This window comes from Sorex araneus, chromosome 1, assembly GCF_027595985.1.
Source record: "Sorex araneus isolate mSorAra2 chromosome 1, mSorAra2.pri, whole genome shotgun sequence".
Taxonomy (NCBI): domain Eukaryota; kingdom Metazoa; phylum Chordata; class Mammalia; order Eulipotyphla; family Soricidae; genus Sorex; species Sorex araneus.
Genome location: NC_073302.1, coordinates 142,088,657 through 142,116,531, shown reverse-complemented (window position 1 = coordinate 142,116,531; position 27,875 = coordinate 142,088,657). Strand labels below are relative to the sequence as shown.

At 43.7% G+C, this 27,875-nt stretch overlaps 1 long non-coding RNA gene across 2 annotated transcripts; it reads left to right on the top strand.

The window, feature by feature from the left end:
- Positions 1 to 27,475, top strand: LOC129400100 (uncharacterized). Of its 2 annotated transcripts, XR_008627430.1 has the most exons (4): positions 1 to 241; positions 3,107 to 3,179; positions 15,948 to 16,037; positions 26,508 to 27,475. It is a non-coding gene; the product is annotated as an uncharacterized LOC129400100 (long non-coding RNA). The 2 variants fall into 2 exon arrangements; XR_008627431.1 differs by lacking the exon at positions 15,948 to 16,037.
- The last annotated feature ends 400 nt before the right edge of the window (positions 27,476 to 27,875 follow it).

Below are 27,875 nucleotides of genomic sequence, written 5' to 3'. Positions count from 1 at the left end.
CTTTTGCAAATTAAAAAAAAAGGGGGGGGGAAGAAAGAAAAAAGCTCTGCCTCTGCCTCTCAATTTATTTGCCTACTCTCTGGCTGATTTGGTGATTGATTAAGGAAAATGGAAAAATCTCACATCAGATGATTCCATAGATGAATGGTACATGTGCAATAATAAATAATAGGCACAATGTGAATGAAAGAGGAAATGGACAGATGCAGCAAAGGAAACAACGTTCCTTTGAAGATGGAAGGTAAGAGCTTAATTATTTCCATGAAAAACCATAGAAAGATGTGACCTGAATCTGACTGAAGAGAAGTTAACTTCATGGTCAGGGCCCTGGGTCTGAGGCCAACACAGTGCATGGATTCTGTCTTTATGCATTGCAGTATGGGGTAAGGGGGGGGGGGGCAACTGGGAAGCACCTAAATTTACTCTGCCTAATTGCAGAGATTGATCGTTAACGAATTCCTAAACCCTGCAAAGAAGAATGTGAAAGGAAAACCAGAGTATCTGTGGAAATTAAAAAAAAAAAAGCCTGGGGACATGAGAAAGTTCATTTTAGTGGATGGAGAGGTCCAGTAAAACAGGTTTTATAAAGTGGTGATGTGGCTGAAAGATATTGACCCCCGTTGAAGCAGACTATAAATGTAGAGTTTGACTCTGACCTTCCATATTCTGACACTTGATTCTTTTCCCATTATGTCATGTACTGGGATTTTTTTCCCCTCTGTGCATATTGGGGCTTTCTCCCAACTACCTCAAAAGTTTAAAGTCTATACATATGCTGTGACTGGAAAGTGGAAGGGATCTTTATAGTTAAAGCAAAATGCCTCATTAAAATATGTAATTAAAGACAAACCTTTGGTTGGTGCCAATATCTAAATGTGGTTTCATGTGATAAGATCTGTTTAGTTTCAACACAAGAATACTTAGGAGTCTCCTCATAACGTTGACTACAGGACTCTGTCAAGAGGCAGGGGAATCCCAAAAGGAACAGGTTTTAGGCTCTGCCCTTGGGAAGTTTGGATTTGAGAGTTAAAATACATCAAAGAGGTACATAGGACTATACAAGCAAAGCCTAAGGTCATGTTTGGCCAAACATGCCCATAAAGACATAATTAGAGAAATTCTCTTGAAAAGGTGGATTCTTACTCTGATAACCTAGGAATATAGGGCTGGAAGGAAAGGACAAGGATGTTCTTGGGCTGGGGAATGATGTCAAGGTTAGAAGGTTGGAACATCTGAAGATACCTTGAAATATTCTAGTTATCACTAGTTCAGAACTTAGTACTTTAGAACAAAATTTTAATTTTACTCATCATTTTTGTGTCTCAACAAATTAAGAGTTCAGCTAAGTGATTTATCTCTAATATATACGTTCATTTCTGAGATGGTTTCTTCACTCACTACTAGCTGCTCAAATCCTAGTCTGCCTGTCTATCTTCATCTTCCTTCCATCACCTTTCCATGGTTTGGGCTTCTGATAGCATGACAGCCTCAAAGAAGTAGGGATTCTTGCCTGGTAACTTTGGGCTCCATGAGAGTGTTCTCAAGGGCACAGTCAGAAGTCATAAGGCTCTTATGACCTGAACTTAGAAGACAAACATTTCTCTCCACTTTCTATTGATAAAGCAGGTCACAAAAGCTAACCCATACTGAAGGGAATGAAATTGTGCTCTATCTCTCAATAGAACAATTCACTATGAACAAATACATAGCTGTACTTGAGCAACCAAGTGAACAGTGAATAAAGCAGAATGGTTTGAATAAATGGTTAATACCAGAAAACAGAAGCAATCATCAGAGCAAGTAGCAGAGAGAGAGAGAGTGTGTGTAGAGGACTTTGAAGGAGAGATGTAAAGATCTGCACATTTATGGTATAGTCCAGCCCCTCTTTTGTGGACCTGTACTTAGCAAGATAAGAGAGAACCATGACTTTTCTAGAGTCCTAGACATCTGATGAGGCAGGCAAAGGAAACTGAAATTACCATCTGAATTTAACAGGATGCATTCTGGTCAGGGCCTACTTGGGTATTAAGAACAGACCAAACTAGTTGAAGAGAAACAGGATCTATTTGGAGACATAACAGGGAAGCTTAAGAGTATCCCAAAACAAGAGTTTGGAAACCTGAGTTTGCAGTGCCAGACTAGACAAACTAAGAAGTTTGTCTAGTCTGGCACTGCAAACTTCACAGCCAGGGCAACTTTCTCTGTTCCTGACATAGGCTTGAGGTCTCTCTTCTCTGTGCCAGACTGCTCTCTTGTTTGTATTCAGAAATAAGATTTCTCTTCTGACTCATCCAAATACAATTGGCCCCAAGTGAATGTTCAGGCCTGTATGATCTTCGATTCCTACTCGGTCTATATGCCTTTGATTCCGACAAATGGTGTATCCTTAAGTTGAATTTTGGAAAGGAGGCATATGGTTGGATAAGTTCAGTCTAGAGATTATTTTCTCTTAAGTCACATATTCATTCTTAGTCAAGCATGGCTAGGGAATAGACTTAGGTGGTTAATGAAAAGCAACATAAAATCATTGTTAGCTAGTCCTCCACCACTACCACTGACTGGTGAGAGGGTCCAGGAAGAGACCAATTTTAGAGCAAAGGTGTAGGATGGCTAAAAGATAAGTAGGGAGCACCATGTGGAAGCTTCAGAGGAAGGACTATGTCCCTGAGTTTCTTTATTCATGTTTCATGTCCCTGAGTCATTCTTTATTCATATTCCAAACTCTTCCCTGATGGAGTCAGACCCATTTCTTATTGAACTTATCCAGGCAGCCTTGATGTATAAAACAGTAAAGTAATGGACAGTAATGGATAGTATGAAAAAAGGCGCTTTCTTATCTGGCTCTCACAGAGAAGTTCAATGCTTATTACAGCATCGGGGGGTATCAACCCTTGCCTCCTACATTATTCCTCAGCATACATAGCTATACCAAGGCAAAAGGAGAAGATTGAGGTCATATGTATGAGCTCTTTAATTTTTTTAATGAAAATTATTAATTCAAAAAGTGAATAATGAAACAAATCCCAGTTGGAGAAAAGTATTAATGGCATGTCATACTGTCAGGGAAAAAATGTAAATCAGAATTTTTCTTTTTCCACATTAACAGACATAAATCAGGATAAATTTTAAATTGATGAGACGTCTAACACTGGAGAAGGAATCTACTTCCTGTGGTAAAGGTAAGTATGAAGTACATTAAAATCACCATTTTCTCAGTAATCAAGTTTACCGCTATAATAACTTTGGACTATGACACTTCTTCAGAAATGCTGTCTGCTCAAAATTCCCTGAGTGGCAGCACTGAATGGAATTCTGCTGGGGTAGGAGAATTGTGGCTAGGGAGTCACAATCAATTTGTTCCTGTGATTGACATGAGGGCCTGCATGTCAACCAAGCTCTCTCTTACCATCTGTGCTCTGATTATGATCAATAGGTATTTGTGATATGCCCAGGAAATGTGCTGTTTGATGACTTTTACATGAGAGAGAAGACAAAACACATCTTAATGTAGAGCCTTATAATGTGGATGGAGAAGCTGGTTGATGAATTATTAGAATATAGAGTTTGCACTGATAAACTTTTGAACTTTCATTGAACTTGTAGATTAAGAATAGGCAGTTTTTCCAAGAGGAAAATTCACCAGACAACCAACAATTTTTCTTTCACATATTTAAGCAAGATGTTCGATCTGGTAAGGAAATAATAGTAATTTATGTCTTTGATAATTGAGAAGGATTATAGTTCTATACACAGAAAAAGCAACCATCACCCGGGCCCTGTGAGTCACAAAGCCATTAATGAAGAAGCTTCCAGCTTAAAAGCAGATGAAACCTCCGGATTTGGAGCGTGATGTTCTCCAAGAGGGAGTTGAGAAAGAGGAAAGAAATCCCCATCTACTTGTAAAATTAGGTCCCCCTCCCTTCCTGCCTTCTTTCCAAACAATTATAATGACACTTTTCAGATCCAACTTGATCTCCCACACTGAAAGACGTACTAGCCAGAGAACCACTTCCTTTGCTCAACCCCGCCCCCACATATACAATTCTGCACTTATGCACAGATCCACCTGACCCTCTGTGGGGGGAGAGCTCCAAATAGAAGCAACGAAGCTGTCTCCTTCAGTCTGCATAGACCCATCATTCTCCAGACATCATTTGTCCTATCATTTGTAGGAACAGCCTGGAGCAGACTAAAGGTTAAGAAGGAAGATTGCTGACCAGCTGGAAGCATTTGTTTGGTATATTCCACTCACTACAAGAAATTATTTTAACAATAAAATAACATCAACTGAGATCATGTTCCTGGAAGAATTGATTTTGCCAATATGGCACTGAACAACTTGTATTAAAATTACCTGCTGGCAAATGACTCTGATTTCATTAGTACTATGTGCCAAAGACTTAAGCTAAATGCTGGCCACTCACATTTCAGTTGCCCTTGTTAATCACTTTCTTTCCTAGAACTCTTCACCATAATACCTGGAATTCACCTTGATTCAATTCTCTCTTTACTTTTGACTTAAACCTACCCTGCCAGAGGTTCAAGAGTGATAAGGAGACAATCTTATCACAGAAGGATAATAACTGGTGTTTATAGCATTTTAGATATTAGAATCCAAGGCTGGGAAACAACCAACAAGAGTGAAGAACATGGTCTCTGTTCTCTAAGAGAAGTATAGGGATAGAGCCAGCATTTCTACTTGGGGAGTCCAAAGTAGCTATTTCCATGACAAGGAACAGAAACTTATGCAAGTTTTCTCAAGATGTGGGTGTTAAGTGTTATTATAAATCCCATGGCATGATATCAGAAAGTCATCAGGAGTTTAGGCATATATAAAGATCCACAATTCTCCCCATCTTTTTGTTCTTACATCATCAATACCATGGCTACTCATCTGGTCTGTCCTTATGTCTCTACTCACTTGGTCCACTTAGGTTTCTGTTTCCTCATAACTGCAGATCACTAATGACCTTGACTCTTAGCCCTGGTGTTACATTCAGTGCTTACTCCTGGGTCTGCACTCAGTGATCACTTCTATCAAAGCTCAGAGGATCATACGGAATACTGGGGATCAAACCCTATTTGTAAGTGTGCAAGGCAAGTGCTCTGCCTACTGTACAATCTCTCAAGTTTTTTTTATAATGTAGAAGCACTGCCATTTATTCAGTCATTGATTAAGCTGATTGAATTGGGCATGAATTCCACATTACTTTTTAAAATTTTTTTTTAATTTTATAAGTTAGTTCACAATGTTTGATTACATTCAATATTCAAACACCAATCCCACAACCATTACACCTTCCCAGCACCAAATTTGGGATGTTTCCATCCCAAACACATCCCTGTCCCAAAACACAACTGAAATAATATATCTCGTATTGTCTGTTAAGAAGAACTGCTGAACATGCTTACCAAAAAGGGTTCATATAGGAAATAGTGTGAATTTTGTTCTATTTTGGCAGGAGCCATTAAGACATTCTATAGGATATGACCAACATGTTGTTAAAGTTTGGGTGATGTGAGCTTTGGTATATATATCTGAAAATATGTATATATGCATATATTTTTTCCCTCTGTGATTTGTTGTCTACTATCTGAACCCCATCAAATGTCATGTGGTAATTATGGAGCGTGGGTAGGGAGTGTCTTATGATGTGTTGTGAGGCCGCAAAAGCAGCCCTGCAGTCCAGGAATATGTTTACTTATATGTGAGGCTCGGCCTAAGTGTGTGGGGCCTTGAGCCTGGTGGCAATTGGGTTCTGGAGGTTTTTGGTTGCCCAAAATGTGTCACTTGGGGTGAGAAGGGCCCTCAACCATCCCCCTCTGGGGTGTCCCATGTGAAACAGCCTGGCCTGGAGTCTGGTGGCATGGCTATGGTGGCCTCATGTTATGCTCCCTTTTAGAAGAAGCAGCTGTGTGATCTGGATGGAGGCCAGTGACGAGACTATCTGGCGCCAGCAGAAGGTGGCTTATGGGCATGGCCCCTGGGTCGCCAGAGACAGGAGAAAGTGGGCAGAGGATCTCCACTCCTGGTCCCCTTGAGCCCAGAGTCCAAGGTCACATAGTTCTGCATAACCTGGGTTCTGTAGGACTTCACTCATGCGTGAGGCTTGGTCCAAGCATGTGGGGAGCAACCCTGAGTGTGGCGGCAGTTGAGTTGTGGAGGTTTCTGGCTGTCAGAGCTGAGTCCCTTGGGTCAGGGAGGGCTCTCACCCATCCCCCTCTGGGGCGCCCCTGTGAAAACAGTGTAGCACAGGGTCAGGAAATTCTGCAGCGCTGTCTTTCAGGAGTTTTAGTTTATAGTCCCTGGGTCTTGGCCGTTGATGAGATTTCATGCTGCTGGGGGCAGTCTGTGGGTGTGATTGCCAAGCTACTGGAAAACTGGGGACCTGGGGGGATGAGGTCCAATCCCAATCCAAGTGGTCCTGGAGCTCTCAGTCATGGGTTCCCGCCTACGTCTGTGCTATAGGCCCTAACTGAGTCTTCTGATCTCTTTTGAGATTTATGGGTCTCTGAAATAGAGCCAATAAACAGGCTTATATAGCTGAGCCGGAGGTGGTTTGTGGATGTGTCTCCCACATACCTAACTTTTGACTGTTTAATTTCTTGGTAAACTTGGCCCTAAGTTGTTGGGGTCTGTCCAAACAGCAGCAATTTTGGGGTATCTGGAAGTCTGAAGGTATCATCAGGCTGCTGATGCACTCGCCCCGCAGGTACAAGTTGACCTGCTTGACGGCACCATATCCCCATGATCTCTCAAGTCTTATGATTGGAAATTCTTTAAAAGGAGATAGAGGATTATCTCTCCTCATTTCATGTGGTCACACTATGGGTTATTAATTAACCACTATTAATGTTTCCCAAAGAGGACAATACTGCCCCAGGAAGAGGGAGGAGCCCAGAAATTATGGGGTGTGTTAGAAATATTGGGGCAGTTAGTAGTGTTTTCTGTATGACCACTTTAAAAAGGCAGAATTTCAGGGAAGTGCCAAATGATTTTTTTTCTGAAAAGGTAGCAATGAACCAAATTAGTTTGCACTAGTTGAACTACTCTACTGTTACTCTGGCCAGAAGTAGCTGATCATAAAGTATAAATAAAACTTTCTTATTATTTACAAATGGCTTGACAAGTATTATGAAGGTTTCCTGGCTGAGGCAAGTGTGTTAGAAGAAGAAGTACATTTGAGATTATTGTACCAAGGTACCAATAGTACATTTGTCCCATGGAACAAGTACAGATGGAGTAAAAGGGGAAAGAATTCCATGGGAAGGAGATATAGCTCAGAAAGCAGAGAGAATATTGATAATTTATTTTGGCTATGAAAGTACTTCTTAGACTTCTGTGCATGTAAGTCCTCGGGACAACTTTGTGGAAATGCAGATTCCAACTAACAAGTCTGAGAGGGCTGGGAGACTGTAGCTCCACCCCGTTGCCAAGGGAAACTGACATACTGGCACACACTTTGAAAAGTATGGTTCAACAAAGTGTACACCCAAGTCTTGAATTCCAAGCTAAGAAATTAGTACCTAGTCTACTTCAGCAAGTAATAAGAAGCCCGAAGGATTTGGGACAAAAGAATGATTTATCAACATTGGCAATTGAGTTGACAATACTTGTTGGGATAAATTAAGAGAAAATCAGCTATTTAGAAATTTTAAAGAGCAAAAAAGAGGAAATAATAAAGACTGAGCCAGGATGACCACCCCTGGAGGGAAAAGAAGGAAAGTATAAGAGTAAGATAAAGAGTCCATGGAATATGCCATTCCGTCTGTTTTTACCCAGTCTTGCCTTAGGTGGAAAGGGGAACTGCTTCCTCAGACATCATCTGGTGACATCTCTGTGTCCTTTCAAGGGTGTCTGCTCTCCATTTCAAATCACATCTGAAGATGCATCCTCTCTTTTACCTCTAACCCTTAATTTCATTCTCTCTGCCTAACTGCATTTTCTATTGTGTGCAACTTGCTGCATGATTTAACTACATTATAACCATGTAACTCTGTTATTTAGCTATTATTTCATTGTGTACCAGTAACCAGATTCAGTAACTATATTTGTTCTGCTGAGGAGTTTTGTAGGAAGCATATCTGAGGGGCACTAGGCAATGAAGTAAAGTCTATTACCTCCCTATCACCATCAGGAAAATGATCTGTTTGTTTGCAGTTCACTGAAGTACATAGCCAACGAAATTGAAAGAGAGCTTAGGGAGGGCCTGAGTGAAGTCCAGAAATGGAGATGGATAGAGACTTTAAATACAGGGCTTTTGTTCAAGATCCAAAACCACAGCTATGACAACGTATGGTAGTGATGTTTCCAAACTATGTATTGACAGGGAAAAAGAGATCATATGACAAACCATGTATTAGAATTCAGAACCCTTGTTATTATCCAGCTTACTCAGTCCCTACTGTACATTTCAGACCAAGCAAAAGATAAGCTTGATGTTAAATACAAATCCCAGCTGAAATTTTCTTAAGGCTAAAGGCTCTACAATATCCTGAGATTATGAATATAGAGGAAGAAATCTGTGCTTACCTATTGGATTGTTCATGCCATTTTGAGATCAAACTCTGAATGCTGAACTTTAGTTTTCTGGTTGAACATTTGAAATCCCTGTGCATTAAATAATTTACACACTGAGCAGGACTTAAAATCCAATTCTTTTTCTCTTAATGGGTTGGGATTCTGGGCACATATATAGACTTATAGCTCAAAAACACTTGCTGCTGATAAAAAAAAATAAAATTAAAAGCTATTTTTTTCTGTGAAGAACAAAAGAGGAAGAAAAGAAAGAGAGAGGGGGATGGAAGGAAGAAAGAGAGGGCAGGAGGAGGGAGGGAAGGAGGGTGAGGAGTGAGGGAGGAAAAGAGGGGAGGAAGGGAGGAAGGGAGGGAGGGAGGGGAGGGAGGGAAGGGATGGAGGGAGGGAGGGAAAGGAGGATAATCATTCAGCCCAGGAGACTACAGTTCTTTAGGTTACAGGTGAACAGAGCTAGGACAGCAATAGAGAAAATATTCCCAAAGGAAACTGAGATTAAGATGCACACTTTGGTCTCCTCTTACAAGCGCCAACCTCCCAAGCCCACAGGTCATTTTGTTTGACAATGTCACATCGATTCACCCTTCACAATGTGCTCCTAACTTCAGAATCTTAATGTTCTGTTTTAGAATTAGCTGTTGCTTTGGTGAAGAGCTGATGTTTTTCCTCTGCAGAAACATGTTCTCTGCAGAAACTTCCTAGTTGGTTATTTTGGGGATTTTTTGAGGTTGTTTTCTTTTTTGTCACACTCAGTGATGCTCAGGGGTTACTCCTGGCTCTGCACTCAGAAATTACTCCTGGCAGTGGTCTTGAGACCATATAGAGTGCCAGAGTTGACTGCGTGCAAGACAAGTGCCCTTCCCACTGTACTATCACTCTCCTAGTTGTAGGCATCAGCAAGATGCCTTGTCAGTTTGCTCGATGGGAACCATTACAATAAATAAACAGTAATACTCTTAGACATACATATAAATAATAAATAAGTCATAATAGTAATAAACATGCACACATGTATGCTTATACAAGTACAAACATGTATGAACAGAACATACACATATATATGTATATGCTTATTTACACATATATGGCTGAGCATGTGTTATGCAAGACACTGGGACACTATCCTTAAATTCAAGAGAACATCGACTCTTGAGGCTAGGGAACCCCTGTTTGGCAATAACTCTACCAATAATATCACTCTGCATATACATATATAAACCATAATGCTGTGTACCTTAAAGATATGCACTGTACACTGTGTAGCACTGTTTTCCTGTTGTTCATCGATTTGCTCAAGCAGGCACCAGTAACGTATCCATTGTGAAACTTGTTGTTAATGTTCTTAACATATTAAATACGCCAAGGGTAGCTTGCCAGGCTCTGCCGTGCAGGCAGAATATTCTCGGTAGCTTGCCGGGCTCTCCGAGAGGGAGAGCAATGTTTAAATTTTAAAATAAAAGACTTAAAAAGCAGAAATGAGACTTCAGTGAAGGTACCAGTGATGGTCTCATTATCACATGTCAGACAAGCCCAGAGCATTGGGGCACTGTGGGGAGAGGGAGGGTCTCCTGGGGACCAGTGTAGTGCGAGGGGCCTGTAAGGGCGAAAGGAGACTCTGATGCTCACCTCGTCTCCTGGGGCTCAGAACCACTTTTCTACACGTTCTAGGAGTGTGACTGGGCTAGGCCAGGTCAGCACAGTCTCCCATGCTGATCATCTATGTTGTTCCCTTCAAAGACAGTGAATGAAAATCCACAGACAACTCAAGTCCTGTTTTCAGCTGTTCTCTCAGTCAGCTCTGATCTCTTCTCCTCTTTATCCTAGTAAGAATCTTCACCAGCCTTTGGCAAGTGCCTTTCTGAGTACACTTTCTGGGGTTGCCCTGCTAATATGAAGCAGCTTCTCCTCTCTCTCTCTCTCTCTCTCTCTCTCTCTCTCTCTCTCTCTCTCTCTCCCTCCCTCTCTCTCTATCTCTGACTCTCTCTGTCTCTCTCTCTCATTTCCCACAGAGATGAGAAGGGGAGGAAAACTGGGGACACTGGTGCTGGGAAATGTACACTGATCAAGGGAACGGGTGTTGGAACATTATATGACTAAAACCCAATCATGAACAGCCTTGTGACTATGCATCTCACTGTGATTTAATTAAGAAAAAGCTCCAGCCCTAAATAATTTTAAAGGAAATAAAATTGGTTTGTAACAGAAAAAGGAAAGGAAAGGGAAGGAAGGAAGGAAGGAAGGAAGGAAGGAAGGAAGGAAGGAAGGAAGGAAGGAAGGAAGGAAGGAAGGAAGGAAGGAAGGAAGGAAGGAAGGAAGGAAGGAAGGGAGGGAGGGAGGGAGGGAAGGAGGGAAGGAGGGAGGGAGGGAGGGAAGGAGGGAGGGAGGGAGGGAGGGAGGGAAAGAGAAAGAAAGAAAGAAAGAAAGAAAGAAAGAAAGAAAGAAAGAAAGAAAGAAAGAAAGAAAGAAAGAAAGAAAGAAAGAAAGAAAGAAAGAAAGAAAGAAAGAAAGAAAGAAAGAAAGAAAGAAAGAAAGAAAGAAAGAAAGGAAGAAAGAAAGGAAGGAAGGAAGTAGCTTCTTTGTGTTTTTTGGGGGAGGTGTTGTTTTTAATTGAATCACCGTGAGATAGTTACAAGCTTTCATGTTTGGGTTACAATCTCACAATGATCAAACACCCATCTCTCCACCAGTGCACATTCACATTCCCCACCACCAATATCCCGGGTATACCCCTCCCCTTTCCCACCCTCCCCCTGCCTCCATGGCAGACAATATTCCCCATACTCTCTCTCTACTTTTAGGCATTATGGTTGCAACACAGACACTAAGAGGTCATCATGTTTGGTCCATTATCTCCTTTCAGCATGCATCTCCCATCCCAACTGGTTCCTCTAGCCATCATTTTCTTAGTGATCCCTTCTCTATTCCATCTGCCTTCTCCCCTCTGCTCATGAAGCAGTCTTCCAGCTATGGGGCAATCCCCCTGGCCCTTGTATCTACTGTCCTTGGGTGTCAGCCTCATGTGATATTATTCTATATGCCACAAATGAGTGCAGTCCTTCTATGTCTGTCCCTCTCTTTCTGACTCATTTCACTTAGCATAATACTCTCCATGTCTATCCATTTATAAGCAAATTTCATGACTTCATCTCTCCTAACAGCTGCTAATACTAACCTAATAGTATTTCATTGTGCAGATGTACCAAAGTTTCTTTAACCAGTCATCTATTTTAGGTCACTCGGGTTGTTTCCAGATTTTGGCTATTGTGAACAATGCAAGCAGCTTATTTGGTTGTGCATCACTATGCATTCTTTTCTCCAGACCTTGAGTCCAGCTTTACTTGTCACTCTGTGTTGATCACTGCTCAGGAGGTCCTACAGGGTGGACATTGGATTTAGGGTTCCCTCAGCACTTTAGGCCACTCTCTGCAGTCACCCTCAGATTGTGGTCTTCAGTCCTAACCTCACCCTCAACCACCCATAGGCCCCAAAAGAGACAGGTCTGCTGAGACTTAGGGACCAAGGTTCAACAAAACTAGGTTTCCTATCATAATCTTCCAAGACCAATAAGGAACACTCTGGAGAAAAAAAGTTGCTTTTAAAAGCAACTGTGCTGAGAAGCCCTAAAAGAAGTTGCTGTGAGTGAGATCTTGTGATATTGAAAACAAAAGCCTCCACGAGCATGACAGCCTTCAGAAGCAGACTCTGGAGAGCCGGGGGTACAGGGAGCTGCACCGACTCCATGGGTGTCTGTGGGGACAAAGAGACTGGACAGAACATGCCTCTGTGGATACTCCACAGGAGTATCACATCAAAGTATCGCATCAAAGAAATTGGGGTGGGGACCGCCATAGTGACTGACCTGGAGGCAGAGAAGATGGCTCAGAAACCTGAGTGCCCACTATGCGTGTGGGAGTCCTAGTTTGATTTCCAGTACCACATGGCCCCCAAACACCACTGGAGCAACTTCTAAGTGCTGAGGCAGGCAGGTCCCTCAAAAGGAAAATATGACTGACCTAGAAAAGCTTGACTCCAGAGCCTTCTGTTGAACCCAGGAGTCAGAGAGCCAGAAACTTCGTAACAGGCAGGGGCAGAGACTAAAGGAAAGTGACACAGAGACTCCTGGCTGACTTTTGGGGGGGTGGGGGGGCTGCTTCTTTCTCCTTCCTTCCTTCCTTCCTTCCTTCCTTCCTTCCTTCCTTCCTTCCTTCCTTCCTTCCTTCCTTCCTTCCTTCCTTCCTTCCTTCCTTCCTTCCTTCCTTCCTTCTCCTCCTCCTTCTCCTCCTCCTTCTCCTTCTCCTTCTCCTTCTCCTTCTCCTTCTCCTTCTCCTCCTCCTCCTCCTCCTTCTCCTCCTCCTCCTCCTCCTCCTCCTCCCCCTCCTCTTCTTCCTCCTCTTCCTCCTCTTCCTCATTATGATATAAATAAAGTTGTTCGTGATTGAGATTCAGTTATACAATGTTCCAACATCCATCCTTCACCGATGTATGTTTCCCGCCCCAGACTGCCTCTATGCAAATAGTTTTCTTCTTTTTTTCCTCCTCTTTATTCCTTTTAGGCATCTGATTTTCAATCCTGTTACTGAAAGGTTATCATGTATATCACTTTACCTCCTATCAGCACCCAGTTCTTGTCCAGAGCGATCATTTCCAACTGTCATTGGCAAAGTGACTATACCCTAATTGCCCTCCCCCACAACTGTGGCAAGCTTCCTACCATGGACTGTCTTCCTGGCCCTCATTCCTACTGTTTTGGGGCATTATTCTCATACTATGTTGATTGGTTGTTTTAATCCCCTCCTGTCTCAACCAAAGAGACTGACCCCTCTGCTCTGAATCAGCACAAACAGTGCTGGACATACCATCACCCTAAAGTGGATCCTATTATTAATACCCTCCTCTATGCAGTAAAACTATTCTCTGTGCTAATGATGTAGTTTTTGGTTATTATTGTTCTAATAACTTCATTAGTTTTAAAATAATCATTTAAAGATAAATTCCTATTTTGAAGTTATTATTCAAAATCAGTCAAATGGAGCAGAGAAATAGTACAGGGGATAAGGCACTTGCCTTTCATAGTGCCCACATTAACCCCCTCCCCCTCCCCACTACCACCACCTTTAATCCTCAACACTGCATAAGTTCCCCTGAGCACCAAGAGGGGTCATTCCTGAGCAGAGTCAGGTATTAGGCCCCCCGAGGACTATAGGATGTGGCCCCCAAACAGGCCTAGAAAATCAGTGATATCCCTAAATTAGGCACAAACATTTGCATTTAGTTGATTTTAATACCAATTAAAATGCCAGGTGATCACATAGAAGAAGAGAACTGAGTTGATACAAGCTTCCTTTCCTTGGCTTTACGATCATTGTGCGACCATCATTTGTCTGCTGTTTAAATGCAGGAACACATACACGCACAGGGCTAGAGGCAGACGGCCTGAAGTCAGCTCAGCCATTCCCCACTATTCTTAGTGGGATTTCCCCTAATTAACTTTCATGTAGGATATAAGATTTATTTAAGGTTAAGTAATAAAACATTCTAATGCAACACATATGGATAGATAAACTCAAATATATATATATATATATATATATATATATGAACATATATAATTAACATTCAGCAGTCACCGTAGAGATTGGTTAGAACATGGACCAACAAAAGATTTGGGGAAAGGAGTATTTTATCACTGACATGTTTTAGAATTGCCAGCACGGGGATAATAAAAAGCAGACTGACTTACAGTCGATTTTATTATTGGTTTTAAATTCTCAGCAGGCTCTGCAGCCCTGCCATGCCCCGCTCCAGCCGGGAGCCCCAGTCTACCATCCAAAATCCCTGCCTGAGCTGAGCAGGCAGAGAAAGCCCAGAAGAGCCTGACCCCTTGTCTCAGGAGACAAGGAGGGCAGAGAGGAAGCGGTGAAGGATGAGTCTGGCACAGCAGAGCCTCAGCTAGCGGAGTCCCCAATTCCTACATGTCTCTGAAACACCACGGTCCCCCTCACCTTTGGGGAAGAGGAACCGAGAGCTCTGCTGAAAGGCTGTGGCTGGAGTGACCGGAAGTGTGGGTTTTCGTGCCATTAGACAATCCGTCCAGGGATTCAGAGCTGGCAAGGATGCGCACAGAGCAGGATGCACCCATGCTAACGCTCTCTCGCCCTGCAGAAGCCTGCTTCCATCCAAGCCCTGCAACGCTAGTCTTGGCCAGACACTGGGGCTGGGGCAGGGGGACGCGGAGTGGGGGCCCCTCAGCAGGGACTCGACCACATGCAAAGCCACATCCCATCCCGGGCATTGTCTTGAGTGGCAGCACCCTGGCTCTCCACTCCCTGAGAGACACAGGGAGTGCTTTGAAGACAGAGAGGGACTTTCTGTCCCACCACCCTCTTGGGCCCCAGTGTGCCAAGATCACAGAGAGCCCCATTGTCAATGTGGTCTCTAGGCCTCTGAATAAAGGAACATGAACAGCCAGGTATGGGTGCCCAGAGGGTGAAGGAAAACCCAAGTCGATTTTAATATTGAGGACAGCAGTGACTTCACCAGCCAGGGGACACTGAGGACAGGCAGAAAAGAGGCTGGTGGGCCCTGCCCCAGTGACCCTCAGAAACCTTGGCCCTTTCTTGTGCGGGCAGCAGTTGGCCATTCACCTGTCTATAGCCCCGGCAGTGCCACTGAGCAGGGGCGGAGGGGGTGCTAGCCTCCTGCCTGGCTCTGCTCAGCCGTGTTTCGTGAGCACCGCATCTTGTAGGACTTATGGGTACTGTCCTAGCCAAAGGACCTGCAGGAGAGGCAGGGCTGTCCTGCCACGTGCTCATGCCCAGGCCTTAAGAAATCAAACTGCCATGGCTTATCCCATCCTGACACAAACCCTGCCCTGGCACCCAGCTCAGGCCGCTGTATTCCTGTCCAGTGGGCCAGACAGCCTTCCATCTAAGGACTCCAGGCAACAGTCTGGTGGCCAAACAAAGGCAGGCTTGGGACAAAGGCCCTTTGTTAAAAGGGCTCTTGCCTGTGTTGCTCCAGGCACCCCTTCAGCCAGTCACCAGCACAAAGCCGGGAAGCAACACTCCTCCTCTGAGTCCCGCTGCACTTCCAGGGGTTTCCTCCTGCGTTCATGCCACCTCTTTGGCTGTGCCATGGGGTTGAGTGTTGCATCCTTTCCAAGCCGTGAAATGGAGCTAGTGTGCCTGTCACGCATGTTTCTCCAGGATTCAGTGCTCGCATTCCCCCAGGCTACTGGGGGTGCTAACCATCCCCTGAGTCCTGTCGCGACCCTATTAAGAATCCATGTGCCCTTCCAAGGCAGTCAAGACAAAATGATGCTTTTACTGTGCCCTTCCCCACACGTGATAAACACTGGACCTTTCATTAGCTAAAGAATGTGTTTCTATGGCCCATTTTCTTCTGTTTCCAGGATCCCCCACTCTTCTTAAATGGAGGAAAGAGGCAAAAACCCACATCCCAGCAGATCAACTGAGGCATCCACTCTGCCTCTTCAGAACAGGTCAGCAGCTCTGAACTTGGAATCTCAAGACAGGGTGTGAGTCAAAGTTTCCAGGAGGACAGAGATTGGTCCTGATGTTGGCAGGGGCAAACACTCAGCCTGTGCAGGTACAGAGATGAGGCGGTATACTAGCTCACCATCCAGAAGAGAAGTTGGGTTGTACTTTCACTGTGCACACACCAACCCTTCCTTCCTTCCCGCTGCTAACTTAATTCTCCAACCTCTGCTTGTTTGTAGGCTAAGGTATGCATTGCCTTTCCCCGAATTCCTTTTCTGTGTAAGTTAGAAAGATGTGGAGTCTGTTGTTTGTAACCAAGAGTCCACCTGACACTGTGAACATGACAGCCCAAGACATTGCCATAGGTATAATTTTTCTAAAATCTGGCTACATTGTTTACTGATTGTGACATGATTTAAAACCCTGAAAATAGGAAAGAGAGCTCATCTCTGAGAATAGTAAAATGGTTCATAAACGTGGAGCATTCATTCACTTAGAAAATGACATAGGCAATATAGAAGGAAGGGAATGAAGAGACCCATGTGGCCAAGAAGTGTTCCTGAGGTAGAGCAGCAAGGAAGTACGGGGAGAAACTGTGTACAGGACACCTGACCCTCTACTCCAGAATATCAGCTCCCTCAGGGCCAGCGCTTCTGCTGCTCCTGTAATCTTCAAGGAAGAAAGGGCAAGGGAAGGGAAAACAAGGGAAGTGAAGACAAGGGGAGGGGAGGGGAGGGGAGGGGAGGGGAGGGGAGGGGAGAAGAGGGGAGGGAAGGGTGAGGAGGAAGGAGAGAATGGGGGGAGGAGGGGGAAAAGAGGGAAAGGAAGGTGGAAAGGAGGGGAGACAGAAGGAAAAGGGGAAGGGGAAGCAAAGAGGAAGGGAAGCGGGAAAGAGAAGGGAAGGGGAGGGGAGAGGAGAGGGAGAGGGAGGGAAGGGGAAGAGAAGGGACTGTTTGCATAGGGGAAGGTGAAAAGTTGCCTAAATGCTACTAGTGTAGGTCAGTCATGTTTTTAATAGGTTGTTGCTTTTCCAATTTCCACCTTTTCCTTCATATGATTTTAAGCTTGTTTTCTCAGCCCAAACCACAGGTAGATGACCCAACTTCCCCTCATATTAATGTCCCCTTACTGGAGGCCTAGGTTGTGACAGAGCAGAGTGTTAAGGACAAAGGCAGGCAGGTTCTCCTTGCCAAGAGGGAATGATGGGGGTATCCTCGGGGGCCTGCGGCCCAGTGAGCACCGCTTCCTGCCTGCTGGGCCACGTGTCTCCTTCCCGCAGCTGCATCCTCTGCTCCTTCACCCTTCCCGGGCCCCCTGTGCCAGGGCACCACAGGCTCTGAATAACAGCCAGAGGGCACCCAAACAGGTCAACCCACTGCTTCACTCAATTGGCATTCACTGAGCCACCACAGCTTAGCAAATGGGATCGTGTCCCACCTCTGAATGACTAAGCAGGGAAGCGGGAAACCAGCACTCTGCAGAGGGAGGGAAGACCGGGGGGACTGGCCCGGAAGGGAGGAAAGGGAGAGCAGTGGACAGGTGAGCTGCGAGCAGAAGAACCTGCTAGAGACCAAAAAGCCACAGACACTCAGGCTGTGTTGCCTCTGACTAGCATCTCCTCAAACTCTTTCCCTGTGTCTGTCTGTCTCATTCATGTGCACGTGCGTGTACACACACACACACACACACACACACTAAAGCCATGTGAAAGAAAATATCAGGAAGGGGCTGGAGCAATAGCACAGCGGGTAGGGCATTTGCCTTGCACTTGGCCGACCCTCGTTTGAATCCCAGCATCCCATATGGTCCCCTGAGCAACGCCAGGAGTAATTCCTGAGTGCAGAGCCAGAAGGAACCCCTGTGCATCACCAGGTGTGACCCAAAAAGCAAATAAAAAAAAAAAAAGAAAATATCAGGCAGAGAAAAACATATGTAACCAGTGCACAGCCTGCCAAGCCTCCAACCTCCTTCACTCCCTCTTCAAACACTCTATTCTCCAGTTACCACTCCCTCCTTCCCCCACCCTATCTTTCTTTTATTATCTTTGTTTGTTTCTTTATTTTTTACGTTTGGGGGCACAACTAGTGGTGTGGAGGATTTAATCCTGGCTCAGAACTCTTTGTTGTGCAGGGGATCTATATGTGGTAGTGGGCATGGAAATTTCCCTCCTGTAAAACAAAAACAAAAAGAGGGGCCACATTCAGAGTGTTTAGGAACTACTCTCAGCTCAGTGCTCAAGGGTCACTCTTTATGGTTCTCAGGTAATCCTATGGTACTGAAGATTAAGTCTGGGTCTCCTGCATGCAAAGCATTTGCTCTGTCCATTGAGCTGTCTTCCCCACTTATCATTCTTATACTTCTTATATCAAGACAGTCTCTAGGAGTTATAGATATAATACAGCAGATAGGGCACTTGCCTTGCATGCAGTCAACCCAGGTTCAATCCCTGGCATCCCATATGGTCCCCTGAGTACCACTTAGGAGTGATTCCTGAGTGCACAGCCAGGAGTACGCCCTGGGTATTGCTAGGTGTGGCCCATAAACCCCAATTTAAAAATAGATATCGCTATTCTGGCTTGATCCGATTACAGATTGCAAGTCTCAGCTTTACACCCACCTTTTGGCCTGTTTCCTCCACACAAATGTAAACCGAAGTGTGAGTGGATTGGTAGCAGAAGCCCCACCCGCAGCTTAGGCCCTCCCCGGGGTCTCTCTAACCTCTGAAATTTCCAGGTCTTCTGAATCCATCTTCCCCAGAGTTCTGGCTCCCTGCTCCATTGGGCCTCTCTTCCATGCTCCTCCGTGCCAACAATCAAGGCTTTTGCCTCTGTTGCCCTTGCTTTTGGGGGGTAGCTGCTTCCTCCTGCTATTTTGACTCTATGTTTCTTTTGTCACCCTTTCAGACCAGTTTAATTTGTTTTTGTTTGTTTGTTTTTGAGGTTGTGGGACATACCTGGTCATGTTCTGGGCTTACGCCTCACTTTGCATTCAAGGATAACTCCTGGTCAGACCAGGAATCCTATAGGATGCCGGGAATCAAACTTGGGTCAGTTGCATGTTCTACTTTCTCTTCAACCCCTCAACCATTCCCTTTATTAAATTTGCTCTGTGGAGTTCATGCCCAATTCAATCAGCTTAATCAATGGCTGAATAAATAGCAGTACTCCTACATTTTTAAAAAATTGCTTTGTTAAAATAACTGGTGATCAACTCCTTAACGAAATAATATTTATAGGATTAACAGGCTTTCTAAAATGATGAGTTTTGTTGAGTTTTACTGAATGCAATTTAATGAAAATAATTGTTTTTTCAATTATGCTTTAATATTATATATGCATAATTTTAAAATTTGTGATGGTGTCTGTTTTTCTGATTGAACTCCTATACTAACTTAGAAGAAAAACTATCTGAAAAAGCATTTCTGGTAGAACTAACTAGTGAAGACAGGCTTCTGGGTTCTCTGATGGGGAATCCATCTCCACCTCAGTGGGAAAAGAAATTTTCATCCATCATGGTCAAAGGACAGTTCTCAAAAAACTATGTTAAAGTCCTAATTGGAAATTACCACACACTAAGCTGTCCAAGTTATTCACTGTTTTTTACTTAATTTTATTTGCTTTTTGGGTCACACCCAGTGATGCACAGGGGTTACTTCTGGCTCTGCACTCAGGAACTACTCCTGGCGGTGCTCAGGGGACTATATGGGATGCTGGGAATTGAAGCCGGGTCAGCCATGTGCAAGGCAAATGCCCTACTTGCTGTGCTATCACTCCAGTTCTGACTGTTTCTTACTTAGTCTGAGGAGTTTTAGGTAACATTGAGCGGTGGAGGAGCATATGTCTTTCTGAAGGCCCAAGACCCCAGAACTCCTGAAGAAAGAGAGTCTTGTCAAAGAAGAAAGAGCCAACTGGAGAAAAGAATGTTGCAGAACAAATATACAGGAGTGAAGAAACCTAGCCAATCAAAGGGAGACCACCACACTCTACATCGGGAGGGGGAGCACTATTAAAATCACAGGTGGTTGCAATAACCACACATCCATTCAGTGCTGAATTTCCAATCCCTATCTCCTTACTTTGGGAGCAATTAGTCTCGGGTGAAAAATTGCACTTGCAGCTAATTGCACCTGCAATTACCTACTTCCGGGTACAATTAGCCACTTGAACCTAATTCTGAGTGTGCAAGTGTTTGATTTCATATGTGAGGAGGTGATTCCAGATACAGTTAGTTGTGCCCTCAGTCTTTGCACCTGCAACTCATTGTGACAAATAAAACAAGTCTTCATGCAAGTCAGCTTGAAGGCACATATGGTGACCCTGTTTGGGGAACCAAGAATTGGATGAGTTGGGCAGACAGAAGTACCAAGTGAAGGGACAAATAATTAAAATGTGTCCTTCTTTGCATCTATGGTCATGTTGCCCCTGCCCCCTTCCTATAGTCATGTTCCTCCCTGATTGGAATATGGAGTCAGCAGATGAAAGGCCTGGTTTGCAGGAAAGACAAAACAAAGTCTAAGGCTGACAGTGAAGGATGTCCCTATACTTTGCACTTTAGTCAATTCTCCACTGTTTGTATATATGCAGCTAAAGTAGGTGCCATTGTTCAGGTCAACACTGAGGTAATAGACATTTACTGAAATCCTTCTACGTGCTGAGTCTATAGTAAATCCAGAGATTAATAGGCATGGTTCTTGCATCCAATTTCATGTCAACTACACAAATTGAATAGCTACTATCTGGTTGACCTGTCAAAGTGTCCGGGAGCTTATTGGGGAAATCCATTTTATTTTTTTCTTTCTGCAGTATCTATTTATTGAGTCTTCCTAGAATCCACATTTAAGAAAGATGAATACTAAATAACACAATTAATACCTAGGGGGCATGATTAAGACCTACCCTGAGCAGCAATTTGAAGTTAGGCTTCTCCAAAACATTGATGCTTAGACTGAGATTTAGAAGATGATCAGAAGATCCTTAGAAGAGAGGCTAGGGATGGAGAATTCCAGATAAAGAGAATGAAATAGCAAGTCCTCTGAGGCAAGAGAGGAATATGTGAACATCAAGATATCAGAAGACACCCCAGTGACAGAGCAGAGTGAGGAGCGGGGGATCAGGGAGAGGGTAGGAGGGAAGGAGTGTGTGCTTGTGAAGTTCATGTGATGCGTAGGAGAACCCAAAATGTGCCCCATCAGAGAAATGATGACGGTGATGACTGTGCCTGCCAGATTAGGAAACTTTGTGTGGCCTGACAAGAGGAAATCTTAATCAGATATAGATGTGTGTGTGTGTGTGTGTGTGTGTGTGCTTTTTCCCCTCTCTAATCTTACCAATATATGCACCCTAGAAGAGCAAAAGGGACATGAAGTAGGGAGAAAAACATTGCAAATTAACCCCTGTCCCAACTGCTGAAGCTCAGGGCAATCACTGTGATTTAGAAATGAGGTTGAAGTTTTGAGCAGGCTAACTAAACTTTTAATGTTTGGAAAATCTTATTTTTAAAACTGAAGCTGCACTAACAGTTGTCAGTAATACAGAAAATGATGGGACCTGCATGAGATGCATCTAAAGAATAAAAACAAGGATCCTACCTGGACGGAAGTCACTGTTGATGGAAAAGACAGCCTCTTTGTGTCCTCATGCCCTGAGATCTGAGGAAGCAGGGGTGGGGGTGGTTCCACAAGCACCGGCAAGACTGATAAGATTGGGAGAGAGAGGAGGGCCCAGGCATTTGCAGAAGAGTTATGATGACACAGGGCATAAAGTTCATTCTCTAAGGCTGAGAAGCTTCAGGATGTTGGGTCTAGTAGAGTGGATTTTCTAGGAAAATGAGCAATAGGGTTGGGTGGAACACAGAAGAAGGTCAGAAGGAAAGAAGTTGAAAGCCAACCAGTAGGAATTAGGGGTCTCTAGTCTTAAACCTGGCTTCACCAAAATTTTGCATTTGGAGAAGGTGAGTTATCCTTGGATGTAATGACCTTTTCTTAGAGAGGCTTAGAGTCACCTATTCATCCCTTCAACAACTTACCATCACAATGCTCCTTTTTACTGCCTTCAAGGAATTTTTTAAACCATGCCATTGTCTCATTTTTTTTCATTGTCTTTCTTATTCCAGGAAGTCAGCTTCATAAGAATAAGGTCTAGTTATTATAGGCTAGCACTCCCTGGGTGCCAGACCATGCCCCACCCTTTCAATAAGTGTGGAACGAATAAATGAATGAATGAAAGGTGTAAAAATGCATACATCTTGGTCACATAGTCTTATTTTCTTTATAGATGAGGGAATCAAATCCTTTTGCCTGAGAAGAGGAAAGAGCAAAGCAGCTAATGTAGCTCAACTGTGTTAGCTATTTCTGGAGTGCTGAACTTGGGTGTGATTTATTCAAATGAAAACTCTGGAGGAATTGTTTCAGGGGGATCCATAAAACAAATGTCATTTTCACCTGGAGAATTCACCCAACCTTCTAACCAATTTCAAATATAGTTCCTTAATGCAGATTTGACAAATTTGAAATCTCTTACAGAAAGCCATTTATCATCTAATGTATGCCTGCCTTGCACCATAGTTTAAGTTATAGCTTTTTAATGGAATAAAACATTTCTATAAAATCATCAAAATACCTTAAACCAAAGCTGCCTATATGAAATTGATGAGTTCCCAAGCATTGAGTCAATCCTTGAAAACATCAACTTTGCCATGGGCATGGTGGGCACTCCTAATAAAAGCAGCTCAGAAGGTATAATGAATATCTAATGAACCATTTTGTGTGTCTATGTGCTTTCTTCAATCGGAAATAAATCAATGAGCCTTACAAAATGCATCTTTTTTGCAGTATACGCATAAACAAGTCTTGTTTTTCTTTCATGATTCAAGTGTCCTTCTTTTTTATAATACCACTCAAGAGATAATTGTTTATTTTATGTATGCATAACAGAGCTTACAGGGAGGGGCAACTGAGCGCATGTTTGATTTTTAAAATGTCCTTGGGTGTAGATGGTCTGTGGGTCATAAAGGTAAAGTGAAACTCTTAGGATCTAGCAGAAACCATGGGTCCTGTGAATAACCAGCAAAGAACAGTATAGAAACTTCTACAAAGGCAACACCACGAGAAATCCTATACTGAGTGTAATGGGCTGAATCAAAGCAAATGGATGCATGAGAGCTCCTCTGGAAACTCTGGAGCTGAGGCCAGCTCAGCAGAGGCAGACGTTCTCCCTGACGACAGCACCTCCTCCCACGGTACCCGGGTGTGTTCACCCCCAGCCTTTCTCCGCCACCCTGCCAAAAGCTTCAGCTGGGCTGTCCCCACCCTCTTCCTCTGCTGGAAGTGGAATGAGTTGCTTCCCCTCCTACTGACATGGGCTCAAACCCTGTGACCCAAAGCTGCCTCTCTATCTCTGCAACTTCCCTTCCAGAGGCCAAATATAACTACCCCTTTCCTGGCTCACAAAAAATTCCAGTCAGACGGCTATGCACAGTAATAGAGCAGCCAAAGAGCGTCGTGCCGGGCCAGCCCACAGCCAAAAATAACGGTCAGTTGGTTAGAATGAGCTGGAGATTGTTTTTTTCCCCCTGTTGTAGGAACTTTGGAGTTATTTTCTATTTGGTTTGGGGTTGGGAGTTTGTTCTGTTGTGTTTTGGGTCACTGGAAGTCAACAAAGTAACTGAAGACGTTGCTCCATCAACACAAGACGCGTGGGTTTCATGAGCCTCAGTTGGGTTATGACTAGAAAGGTCATGAAATGTTCAACCTCCCAGGCACTCACATGCAGTGAGTCCGACCAGCGGACTCTCCCTGCTTCCACCCCTGCTCTCTCCAGCAGTGCCTCCCACACAACTGAGGCCACACTGTAACCTAACCGAACCAGGCTGTGTTTTCTCCTGATGGAGGGATGGGCAGGCTGAATGGTGGAGCTGATGGGGTCATCTCCATGATTAGACCGCGATGCATCTGGATGGCAGACAGACATGGGTGCAGAGCTATGGGCTCCGTGCCCTCCACAAGCACATGATTAATTTTATTTCTTCAAAAGTACACAATTATTCGACAACCACAGCCACTTTTAGTCGGCTTCCTGGATCAGAAGGCTTTTGTTAACCAGGTGCTTTTTCAAGTTTCCACACACAGCTTGCTAGACCTTGTCACAATAGCAGGTGACACTAAGTTGAAGCGTGCTTACAGGCTGGGGAAGATGATTGTCTTATCCATGATCTACATCCAAGTGCAAAACTCTAAGCTTCCATTGTTGGAACATCTTTGTCCTTTTGTCCTTCAAAGGCAAAACATTTTCTGACATTGTTTCCTCTTGAGGAAGGAAAAATACTGTCTCAATTCCTTCCTGTGCATACGTATCACACAGATATGTACCATTTCTTGCCATACCTCGTGGTGTTTCATGAGCAATAATTAATTTGTGCATGTAATGCAGTTATCAGCTCTCCTCTGTGTGCCGTGTGTGTGCACAAATGTGTGTGCATGCATTCAGACATATCAGCATCCAAAATATCTGCAATATACATTAATTGGAAGCAAGACTGCTCAGATGTTTCTCCACTATGAAATTAACTTTACCATCTTATTTATCAATTGAGTTCAAAATGATAGTGGATGCCTATTCTTTACAGAAAACTGTTCTAGTCTATACCATAAAAAAGAGTCAGTCTGAGCATTCTACCTTGCATGTTTTCTCGAATTGCTCTGCTCCTTTATTTTTTCCTGGAAAAAGCCTTTCTACTCTAGGGCCACTTAGACTGTAGAGAAAATAGGGTTCTTAAATTTCAACTTCTACTATTCCAGTTGCCTTGCCTTTGCTTCCCACTTGGAATATCTATCATGTTTGTCACCAGGAAGTGCTTCAAAGCCCTTTGTAGTGCCAAGTGTGGGACCAGGTGTGTCTGTTTGGCAGCCTTCCTCTCCACTGCTGCCCATAGGCTCCAACTTGGGTTTAACCACGGCCATCATTCACACCCTCGTGGCAGCAGCAGCTCGCAGCGCTACCAATATGATGACAAGCAGCGAGAGTGAGCACATGAGAGGCAGCAGCTGCAGGCCAGTGTTGCAGACTCCCTGGCCCAGGCTTGCTCCTCAGCTCCTGCCCCTCTCTCTCCCTCATCTCCTCACCTGGAGACATTTGGATTCTATCCATGCCATGAAGAAATCACCAGAATAACATAGTCATAGAGGAAGGAATTTCTTCCCTTATGTCTGGCCTGCTCTTTTCCCAAAAAGTAAGATAATAGAGACTCTGGAGAGCCAAATTCCTTAACCAAGTTAATACAAATGGTCATTGGCAGAGAGCAAGAACTATAACCAAGTATTGAACTTACTTTTCAATTTCTCTATTTTGGTGGCTTTCTAACATTTGCTAGCACAGTCTAGAGTAAGAAAGAAATGTCAGATCATGACCCACATATATGTGTACATATGTATGTATATATACATACATATATATGTACAGATTTATGAAATGAACAAAAAAGTCCCACCTCCCCCCCCCAAAAAAAAACCACTTAACTGTTGCTGCCTGTGATATACTTCAGTATTTCAATTTTTTCTTTAGAGGGGTGGGGTGATAGGACCAATTCTGGTGGTGCTTAGGACTTACTCCTGGCCCTGGGTTCAGGGATCACTCCTGGCATAACTCAGGGGACTATATGCGGTGCCAGGGATCAAACAGGGTTTGACTGCACACAAGGTAAGCACCCATCCCCTGTACTATCTCTCCAGCCCCACATTTTGGTATTTGCTACTATAGTATACTCACTTTAAAACATTCTGGAGATTGCTTGGAACCACAGACACTAAATTTGAAATAATACAGGGAAGTAACATGGCTCCAGACAAAGATAGCATGCAAATTTTTCTTATTTTTTTTTTGTACATTTACCAAATGTTCCTTTTCTTTCTAGGGATAATATTTATAGGTATACAGTTGTGTAATTTGCATGTTTCCTAACTAGATACATCTACTAAATGTCTAGAAAAGTTAGGATTGAATCAGATACAAAAAGGGGACCCTTCCAGCTGTAACCTGGCACACTCTCCTGGAAAGATCAGGAATGATTTTTATCATTTGGTTTGTTTTCAAATGTATAGTATAACAATATGCTAGAGAGAACAATGAACTTGGAGTTGATATCTGGGGTCTAGTTCTGGGTCCACCACTTACAAAGTATGTGACTTTAGATGAATTTTTCTCTGGGTTCTATAATCTCATCCACAAGAGGAAGGTGTTGCTAATTGGCAGAGTTATGAGACATCAATGAAAAAATGCAAATGAATGCAATACAAATCTCTCTGCACAAGACTTGTCCTGGAATATGGTCTTAAATTCTCACATTTCAGAGAAATGCAATGTCTCAAGATGTTTGTGGATACTCATCGAAACACCTGCATACTGTATAATGAATAAGTCTGAGATAATAAAGAAAACCTGTACACTGGAATTGACTCATTTTTAACACTTCTATTGCAGGTGTTTGGAGAGGAGGGGAATGAACCTAAATTTTGAAAATGCTCAGCCATGGAAAAGCAGAAGTCACTGACAGAAACAGCGATGACTGCAAGCTCTTGAACAGGGAAGGTGATGAGTCACAAAAGGAAACATGTAATTAAGAAAGCTTCTTGCCCAGGAGCATGTGGAGGGAGAGTTGGATGAAGAACATACAGCAAGAATTTAGATGCAACAGCCATACTGGAGGCTGGTGGAACAGTGTGGTGGAGTGAATGGAGACTTCTGGATGCCTCAGTGGCACTCCACAGGCTCTGGAAGATCCTATCTTTCTAAGAGGTGATGAGGTGTGGTTTCAGCGTATTCCAACTTTGGACTCATTAATTCCCACCAATAAAGGTGAAAAAAACTGATCGATAGTCCCCGAACATATTCTAAATGTCTGCGAAGACCTTGAAAAGACTGACAGAGAACCCTCCTGAAGCTATTTGTGACACTGTGCTCAGAGACGTGGCCTGAGTGTGCAAGGCCTGAGGGTGCCACAGGAGAAGGGAACACCATGTCATTGCCACTATGCACACTTGTCACCAAAATGCAGGAGAGGAGGAGGCCCCTGGCATGGGCGGGGCAGGTGGAGGTGACATGTTCTAATTCCCAAAATAGCATATGATTACCCGTAATGAACTGTTACAGGAAGTTCAGAGCTGTGTTCTCACCAACAACCTCAGAGAAGTCACTTGGAACAAAAGTCTAAAGAAAACATTCTAGGGTTCAGTCATATGGGCTTCCGTTGATGAGGTACACGTTGGTTTGAAGCCGACGTTGTCTTTGCCCACACAGAATACATATTGCATTTTTGAATCTGAAGACAAAGACTAGTGAATGTTCCTTTTTTATTAATTTTCTGAAAGCCAACTATTTTATAAAGTGAATTTGGAAGCCTGAGGGCGGGTTGTCTTCCTTCTCTCACAGACCCACCCCAGCCTGATCTCATCTCCTCTTTCACCTCCTCCCACTATGTCCCCCGTGCTAGAGTTTGCCCAGCACCGGCTGGATTCTCTTCCACGGTGAATGACCCATCAACATTAGCCAGAAGAGGGAGAGCTTCTTTTCTATTTTCTTTGGAACCTTCCTCATGCCCATGCCATTTTATTCCTCCCACATTCCCCAGGCCAGAAGATAGGATCCACATCTTGCTTATGCCTTGAAGAAGCTGTCTTCCTTCCTTCCTTCCTTCCTTCCTTCCTTCCTTCCTTCCTTCCTTCCTTCCTTCCTTCCTTCCTTCCTTCCTTCCTTCCTTCCTTCCTTCCTTCCTTTTCTTTTGGGGGAGGGTGTTGGGCCACACCCTTCAGTGCTCAGGACTTACTCCTAGCTCTGCACTCAAGGATCACT